This window comes from Cornus florida, unplaced genomic scaffold (assembly GCF_030987335.1).
Source record: "Cornus florida cultivar Cherokee Brave unplaced genomic scaffold, ASM3098733v1 CherokeeBrave_3.0.0_Hap2_Chr02, whole genome shotgun sequence".
NCBI classification, from domain to species: Eukaryota; Viridiplantae; Streptophyta; class Magnoliopsida; order Cornales; family Cornaceae; genus Cornus; species Cornus florida.
In genome coordinates this window covers 84,989,111-84,997,432 of record NW_026775572.1, presented here as the reverse complement: position 1 = coordinate 84,997,432, position 8,322 = coordinate 84,989,111, and the positions used below count along the sequence as shown (strand labels likewise).

Genomic DNA, 8,322 nt, shown 5'->3' with positions numbered 1-8,322 from the left:
GTGACTTTGGAGTTGAGTTTGTTAGTATCAGTGACCATTGGTGTCTTATATCACTATTGAAATAATGACGCCATTGATCCCATATTAGTAGACTCAAAGGTACTACAAATTGAATGATAGAGGTGTTTCTTATAAATATATAGATTTACTTCTAAAGTACACTTATGATTATTTTGATCTTGAAGTGATTAAAATTAATTATTGTTAGACTAAGTGGGAGAATGTAAGCAAAATAATAGTCTAACTATAATTAATTATTATTCTATTATCCATATATTTAATAGAGGTGTGTTATATCATATTATTAACTCTTAAAGGTGCTTTCAATTTCAATGAATAGTCACTTATGTGTGTACGTGTGTGTGTGTATATGTGTGTGTGTGTGTGTGAAAAGTTGTGTCGGCTGATAAAACCAACACATCTCTTCACGTATAAGTGAAATGGTCCCAACCCTCACTATATAAGTGAATGAAAGCCTGGAGTTCATCATTTAGTTTTGCAGACATAGGAGAGGGTTAAAGATCGTTTCCGTTATAGTTATCTCCAAATTGAGTTTCTGTATCTGGTATGTTTTCTTCTTATCAAGTTTATGCATTTAGATCCACGAATCCTATTTGGGTGTATATATCATGCCATGTACATAGGTTTTGTGGTATGTACACCAAAAAATGTTCTAATCCCATGAACACCCAAAAATGACACTGATGCTTGTCCAACACATTCATGGTAAAACTTTCTTGTAGAGATGCATATGCATGCATATTATATATATAGGGTGATACGTGATGATTAATTGATATCATTCTTAAATCGATACCACTAAGAGAGACCTCTATCACTATATAATGCTGACATTGAATGGTTTCATGCCAATAATTTAAATTAATAAATAATATTGGCCTCATTTCTTATTCATTGGACATGTATGTAATTTTCAAAAACACATACTAAATCATGGAGAATCATTCAATGCCAATTTTTAAAACTCAACTTTTCAAAATTTATTATGTTCGCGCCGTATCTATCTTAATTGATTGCCAAAAGAATATCTTTTAAATATATATAACCAATCTTAATCGATTGCCAAAAGAATATCTTTTAAATATATATAACCGACAAGAATGAATATTACATACGTGTGTGTACATATCTATGTGCATGAAACAATGAGTTATTTCATATATATATCTTCAATTACTCTTTTCTGTGTTACAGTTTAAATAGTAATTCCATCACCAATGGAATTTATTACACTGATATATAAATAACAGTACTCTGGAAGAAAACTTATTACAATCTAATCCAATATTATCGAAGCCTAATAACATCTTTAAGCAATTTTTTATTTTATTTTATTTTTAATCTCTTTGGATCTCATGCATTGAACTTCAAAGTATCATAATCAGACTACTATATATATGAAAATAAGGCACTCACAAACAGAGAGTCTCTCTGTCACAAAGTCCATATATGTGTATCACAGACAACTATAAAAGTGTCTTGGCCTCTTTGGTTACAATATATATATTTTACTATGTGCAGATAAAATATATATTACACGTGAAATTGTATTAACTGATACTTATCTAATCCATTTGGATATATGTAATTTGCAGGAAATTTAAGAGTAATAACTTTATTTTTCACACACATATTGGGTACTAGTGTTAACAAACTTATGAAAATAACTTAGAAAAACGGTAATTGTGTGCAAATAATTAAAATTGGGAATCGAATACTCCTTCACTTCCTTTCATTCAACTATTATTATAGTAATATAATTACTACCTACCTTATTAAGTCGAACTCAAGAAAAAACTAGGATAAAATAATGATCTTGAAACAAATGCCAAACAAAAGAGTTGGCCAAAATCAAGGTCATGTTTGGTGGTGTTCTTATTTTTATGAAAGTGTTTTAAAGCAATACACATTGTGTTGCATTGTTGTCAAGAAAAATACAAAGCGTGTATGGTGATGTAAAAAATGTTGCACTAAAAAACAAAACAAAAGGAAGCAAAACACGTTTGGCATAGTAAAATTTCCTTTCAATGACTTCTGACTTAAATTGGTGGCATTCTTACAAAAATTCTTGTTTTTCTTCGTCTTCTTCTTTGATATTAAATGATAGAACATGTCTTGTAGTGTGGAGAGAGATGCAAGTCTTTATTAGAGAAATTATTAGGTAGTTCCGGGACCAACTCATCAGCTCATCTATGGGTCCCTGACGTCGTCAACGCCATTAGCGTTTCGCGAATCATCTTCAACAACAAGTACTGTTTCGCTCGCGTCTTCGCATGTGAAGGCGAAGGCCGGATGTTAGGTTGTTGGCAGCTGTAGTGAATTTCCCAAATTGATCCGTTTTCGTCACCGGCAGTGAATGTGGAGACGATTTTTACTTGGCAATGAGCTGTAAATTTGCTTAGATGGCTAGGATTGCCCGAAAAATAGATGAGGTGGTGGTCCTGGAACTACCTAATAATTTCTCCATTAAGATGTGCTGTTGAAAGACTTGGATTTCTTTCTCCCTCTTTGAATCCTCAAAATGGGCCTCCCTAGATATTTTACCCGTTGAATAAATATAGTCCACACAAAAGGATAATTGATGACATAAACATTTCATGTGATCATTATTTTTTTAATAGAAAATAAAGCAGATTGGATAATTTGCAAGTCTTTACAAAAATATATGATGTTATGTATGGCACTATCGAATTGGCATATTGGATTTGTGATTAGAAAAAAATTAGTACATATTTTGAATTAAATTTCTTTCGATTTCGGATATAAGGCACCAATTCGATACTTCCGGACATAATATAGAGTTATTTGCTTAAATAATACAGGAGGTTATTTGAAGTCACAGCCCAAGGGAAGATGTTGAGTTTTGTTATGCCTCTTACTTTTTACGGTTTTAATTTGTAAATCCAATGATGCCTCTGCCTCTTGTAGGTATAAGAAGAGATAGCAGATATATACAAGAAAATATTTTGTAGACTGCGTATTAGTGTTAATGAAAATGCTATCATGGGTGACAAAAAACAAAAAACAAAAAACAAAAAATAAAAAATAAAAATGCTATCATGGGCTAGAGGAAATGTAAACAAAATTTGTCATTATCTATGCAAAAATGCATGCCCTAACTCCTTTTTGTTTTTTTAGATTCTTGAATTTTAACCGACTTCTTATTATTAAATTTACAATTCATCTCACAAATTCACTTAATTTAATTATACTTGGCACGTTCTGATTGAGACTTGCATAATACTTGTTTAGAAATATTGAATTGACATTTAAAATTAAAAAAAAAAAAAAAAATTTAATTAAAAATTTAAGCTAAGTTTTCTTCTATGAATCCAATTATTATTATGAATCGAATTATTCACAATATGTTTGGAAGACAAAAAGAAATCATTCGTCGAGGTCTCTTTCCCAATATGATTGGTTGATAAAAACTTAGGTCCTATTTAAATATATTGAGCACTTAAAAATGTTAGGCCAGCAGTCACATGGAAGACTTTTCAAATAGGACTATATACACATGTAGACATAAATTGCTTAGAGCATCTCCAATGCTAAATGCTATTTTTGCATGTCAAATCTATATTTTGACAGGTGCTACAGTGCCAATATGCTACATTTGAGCAATTCTGCTCAAATATGTGGTGTATTTCATGCAAAATGCTATTTTTTAACTCAACCACCATTCTTTTTCAACAATCATTCCCACCATTCATATTTGCATTAATAATATTAATATTAGGCACATTACACGTCAAGTTGTAGACATTAGAAGGAAACTAAAATTAAGCCTAATTAAAAAGAAGTACAAAATCAAAAATATTTGGTCAAAAAAGGACCAAAAAAAACAAATTTTTTATAATTTTTTTACCACTATTTGTGAATTAATTTTTTTATATAATTTTTTTTCTTTTTCGGAAATTTATATATATATATATTTATATTATTATTAAAAATATATATATTTTTAGGGCAAATCATTTCAGCCTCCCCAATCGCCTCCATCTCTATTCTTGTTCTCAACTTTAAAATTGCCCCCCTCTCCCTCTCTCTCTCTGTGCAACTGCAAACTACAAAATCAATAAGAATCAGAAGTTCAAAACCCATAGTGCAAATATTTTTAGGGCAAATCATTTCAGCCTCCCCAATCACCTCCATCTCTATTCTCTCGCTCCCCCCCCCCCCCCCCCCTTCTTTCTGTGCAACTGCAAACTACAAAATCAACAAGAATCTTCTCGTTCAAAACCCATATTGCAATAGACAAGGGGAGAGAGAGAAGAATCCGTTCCCAACCAAGAAAAACCAAAGTCAGGCCAGCTTCGCAAGAGAGGGTTACTGAGGACGTGAGAAGGAACGGCGACGTAGGATTGGAGGAGATGAAGATTTGATCTAACGTCCAGGAACCGTCAAGATCGAAATTGAGGTCCATCAGTAACCCTCTTTTAATCATCGATTTTCTTCCTCTGGTTCAGATCGGATGATTTTTCCAGAATTTTTCTCTCTATATTGCAACAAACAAGGAGAGAGAGAGAGATGCCAGTGGGTGATGATTGATGAAAAACGGCATCGTATTGGGAAATGAGAGAGTTGCCAAAAAAAATTATCAGTTGCTATATGTGAGAGAAAATTTGAGAATCTCAGATTTTGAGAACTCAAATAAGAGCTCATTGGAGAGGTCTTTTTTTATCCAACTCTCATATTTTGAGTTTGAGAGGCCCAAATGAGAGAGCATTGGAGTTGCTCTTAGATGAGGGGTTAGGATTGCCCGGAACCATAGATGAGGTGGTGGTCCTGGACTACCTAATAATTTCTCCATTAAAATGTGCTATTGAAAGATTTCTTTCTCCCTCTTTGAATCCTCAAAATGGGCCTCCCTAGATATTTTACTCCCAGAATAAATTTAATCCACACAAAAGGATAATTGATGACATAAACATTTCATGTGACCTAGGACATATATAATTATTTTTTTAATAGAAAATAAAGCAGATTGGATAATTTGCAGCTCTATACAAAAATATATGATGTTATGTTTGGCACTATTGAATTGGTATATTGAATTTGTGATTAAAAAAAAAATTAGTAAGTACTTTGAACTAAGCTTCCTTCAATCTCACATATGAAGCATCAATTCGATATTTCTAGACATAACATGGAGTTATTTGCTGCAATAATAGTTCACAGGAAGTTATTTGAAGTCACAGCCCAAGGGACGATGTTGAGTTTTGTTATGCCTCTCACTTTTTATGGTTTTAATTTGTTAATCCTATGATGCCTCTTGTAGGTATAAGAAGAGAGAGCAGATAAATACAAGAAATTATTTTGTAGACTATTAGTGTTAATGAAAATGCTATCATTGGTGACAAAAAATAAAAAATTAAAATGCTATCATGGGCTAGAGGAAATGTAAACAAAATTTGTCATTATCTATGCAAAAATGCTTGCCCTAACTCCTTTTTTTTAGATTCTTGATTTTTAACCGACTTCTTATTATTAAATTTACAATTCATCTCACAAATTCACTTAATTTAATTATACTTGGCACGATGCGGTTGAGACTTGCATAATACTATGTTGAATTGACGTTTAAAATTGAAAATAAAATTTTTAAATAAAACTTTAAACTAAGTTTTCTTTAATTATATGAATCCAATTATTATCATGAATTGAATTATTCACAAATTTAAGCTAAAAAAATATGGTTTCTGCCCCCTTGCGATTGAAAAAAAAGATTGGAAATAGGGTTAAAAAAAGGGAGGGGAATTTTTGTGAGTAACCCATTAGTGGTTGTTGGAATTGAGCCAATTTTCCAACGCCCACCATTTGGAGTGCTAAAAGGATAATTTTTTTTGGCCAATATCTAGGCGTCGGAACAAGGTCTCAATTTCTTCCACATTATGTTATAGGAGAATATATTCAGTGTGCTTGGTGCACCATCAGAACCGTTCATTTCCGCACGTATAGTTCCCAGACTGCTCTAATGTGTGGTGCACTCGGCACACCGAATACCTTCCCCGATTATAATGGTTGAAACCTATTATTAATAATAACTTATTGCTACGTATTAGTTATGGTTGGGTACTAGTGTTAACAAACTTATGAAAATAATTTAGAAAAACGGCAAATTTATGAAAATAACTTAGAAAAACCGCAAATTTATGAAAATAACTTAGAAAAACACTAATTGTGCACAAATAATTAAAATTGGGAATTGAATACTCCTTCACTTCCTGTGTTTTTTTTTTCATTCAACTATTGTCATAGTAATATAATTACTACCTACCATATTAAGTCGAACTCAAGAAAAAACTAGGATAAAATAATGATCTTGAAACAAAACTTGCCCAACAAAACAGTTGGCCAAAATCAAGGTCATGTTTGGTGGTGTTCTTATCATAAAAGTGTTTTAAAGCAATACACGTTGAGTTGCATTGTTGTCAAGAAAAACACAAAGCGCCTATGGTGATGCAAAAAACTGTTGCACTAAAAAACAAAACAAAAGGAAGCAATAACCCGTTTGACATAGTAAAATTTTCTCTCAATGACTTCTGACTTAAAATGGTGGCATTCTTACAAAAATTCTTTATTTTCTTCGTCTTCTTCTTTGATATTAAATGATAGAACATGTCTTGCAGTGTGGAGAGGGATGCAAGTCTTTATTATAGAAATTATTAGGTAGTTTCCGGACCACTATCTCATCAGCTCATCTATGGGTCCCCGACGTCGTCAATGCCATCGGCGTCTCACGAATCATCTTCAACAACAATTACTGTTTGGCTCGCGTCTTCGCACGTGAAGGCGAAGGTGAAATGTCGGGTTGTTGGTGGCTGCAATGAATGCCCAAATTGATCCCTTTTTGTCGCCGGCGATGAACATGGAGACGATTTTTACTTGGCGATGAGCTGTACTTTGCTTAGATGGGGGCTAGGATTGCCCGGGACCATAGATGGGGTGGTGGTCATGGGACTACCTAATAACTTCTCCATTAAGATGTGCTAGTGAAAGACTTGGATTTCTGTCTCCCTCTTTAGTCCTCAAAATGGACCTCCCTAGATATTTTACACCTAGAATAAATTTAGTCCACACAAAAGGATAATTGATCAATATATGACATAAACATTTCATGTGATCTAGGGCATATATAATTATTTTTTTAATAGAAAATAAAGCAGATTGGATAATTTGCAAGTCTTTAAAAAAATATATGATGCTATGTTTAGCAGTATCGAATTGGCGGCACATTGGATTTGTGATTAGAAAAAAATTAGTACTTACTTTGAACTAAATTTCCTTCAATCTCAGATATAAGGCACCAATTCGATACTTTCAGACATAATATGGGGTTATTTGCCGAAATAATAGTTCACAGGAGGTTATTTGAAGTCACAGCCCAAGGGAAGATGTTGAGTTTTGTTATGCCTCTTACTTTCTACGGTTTTAATTTGTAAATCCTATGATGTCTCTTGTAGGTATAAGAAGGGATAGCAGATAAATACAAGTAAAAATATTGTAGACTGCGTATTAGTGTAACAATGTTAATGAAAATGCTATCATGGGTGATAAAAAATAAAAAATAAAAAATAAAAAATAAAAATGCTATCATGGGCTAAAGGAAATGCAAACAAAATTTGTCATTATCTATGCAAAAATGCTTGCCCTAACTTTTTTTTTTTTTTTTTTTTCTCGTGATTTTTAACTCACTTCTTCTTATTCAATTTATAACTCATCTCACAAATTCACTTAATTTAATTATACTTGGCATGATGATTTGGTTGAGACTTGCATAATACTATGTTTAGGAATATTGAATTGATGTTTAAAATCTAAAATTAAAAAAAAATTAATTAATTAAAACTTTAAATTAAATTTTCTTCATGAATCCAATTATTATTATGAATCGAATTATTCACCATATGTTTGGAAGACAAAAAGAAATCATTCGTCAAGGTCTCTTTCCCAATATGATTGGTTGATAGAAACTTAGGTCCTATTTAAATATATTGAGCACTTAAAAAATGTTAGGCCAGCAGTCACATGGAAGACTTTTCAAATGGGACAATATGCACATGTAGACATAAATTGGAGTGGGGAGCTTCCTTCAATTATGGCAGGTTGAATGAGGAGATGGCTATGAAACAAATGGACACGGAACTTGATCGTATCATGATTTGTTTGTTTGTCACTGTGCCTTCAATTAGTGGTTAGTCTCGTGGCTGCCTGAGATTCTCAAAATTTTAAATCGTTTTAGACGAACATTCAAATTCGAGACTTTTACAAGGTTTAGCACATACCCCGAAAAAAAAT

General features: G+C 32.3%; 1 long non-coding RNA gene across 1 annotated transcript; it reads left to right on the top strand.

The window, feature by feature from the left end:
* Positions 1-452: 452 nt before the first annotated feature.
* LOC132295403 (uncharacterized) lies at positions 453-3,177 on the top strand. Its single transcript, XR_009478460.1, has 2 exons — positions 453-565; positions 2,143-3,177. It is a non-coding gene; the product is annotated as an uncharacterized LOC132295403 (long non-coding RNA).
* The last annotated feature ends 5,145 nt before the right edge of the window (positions 3,178-8,322 follow it).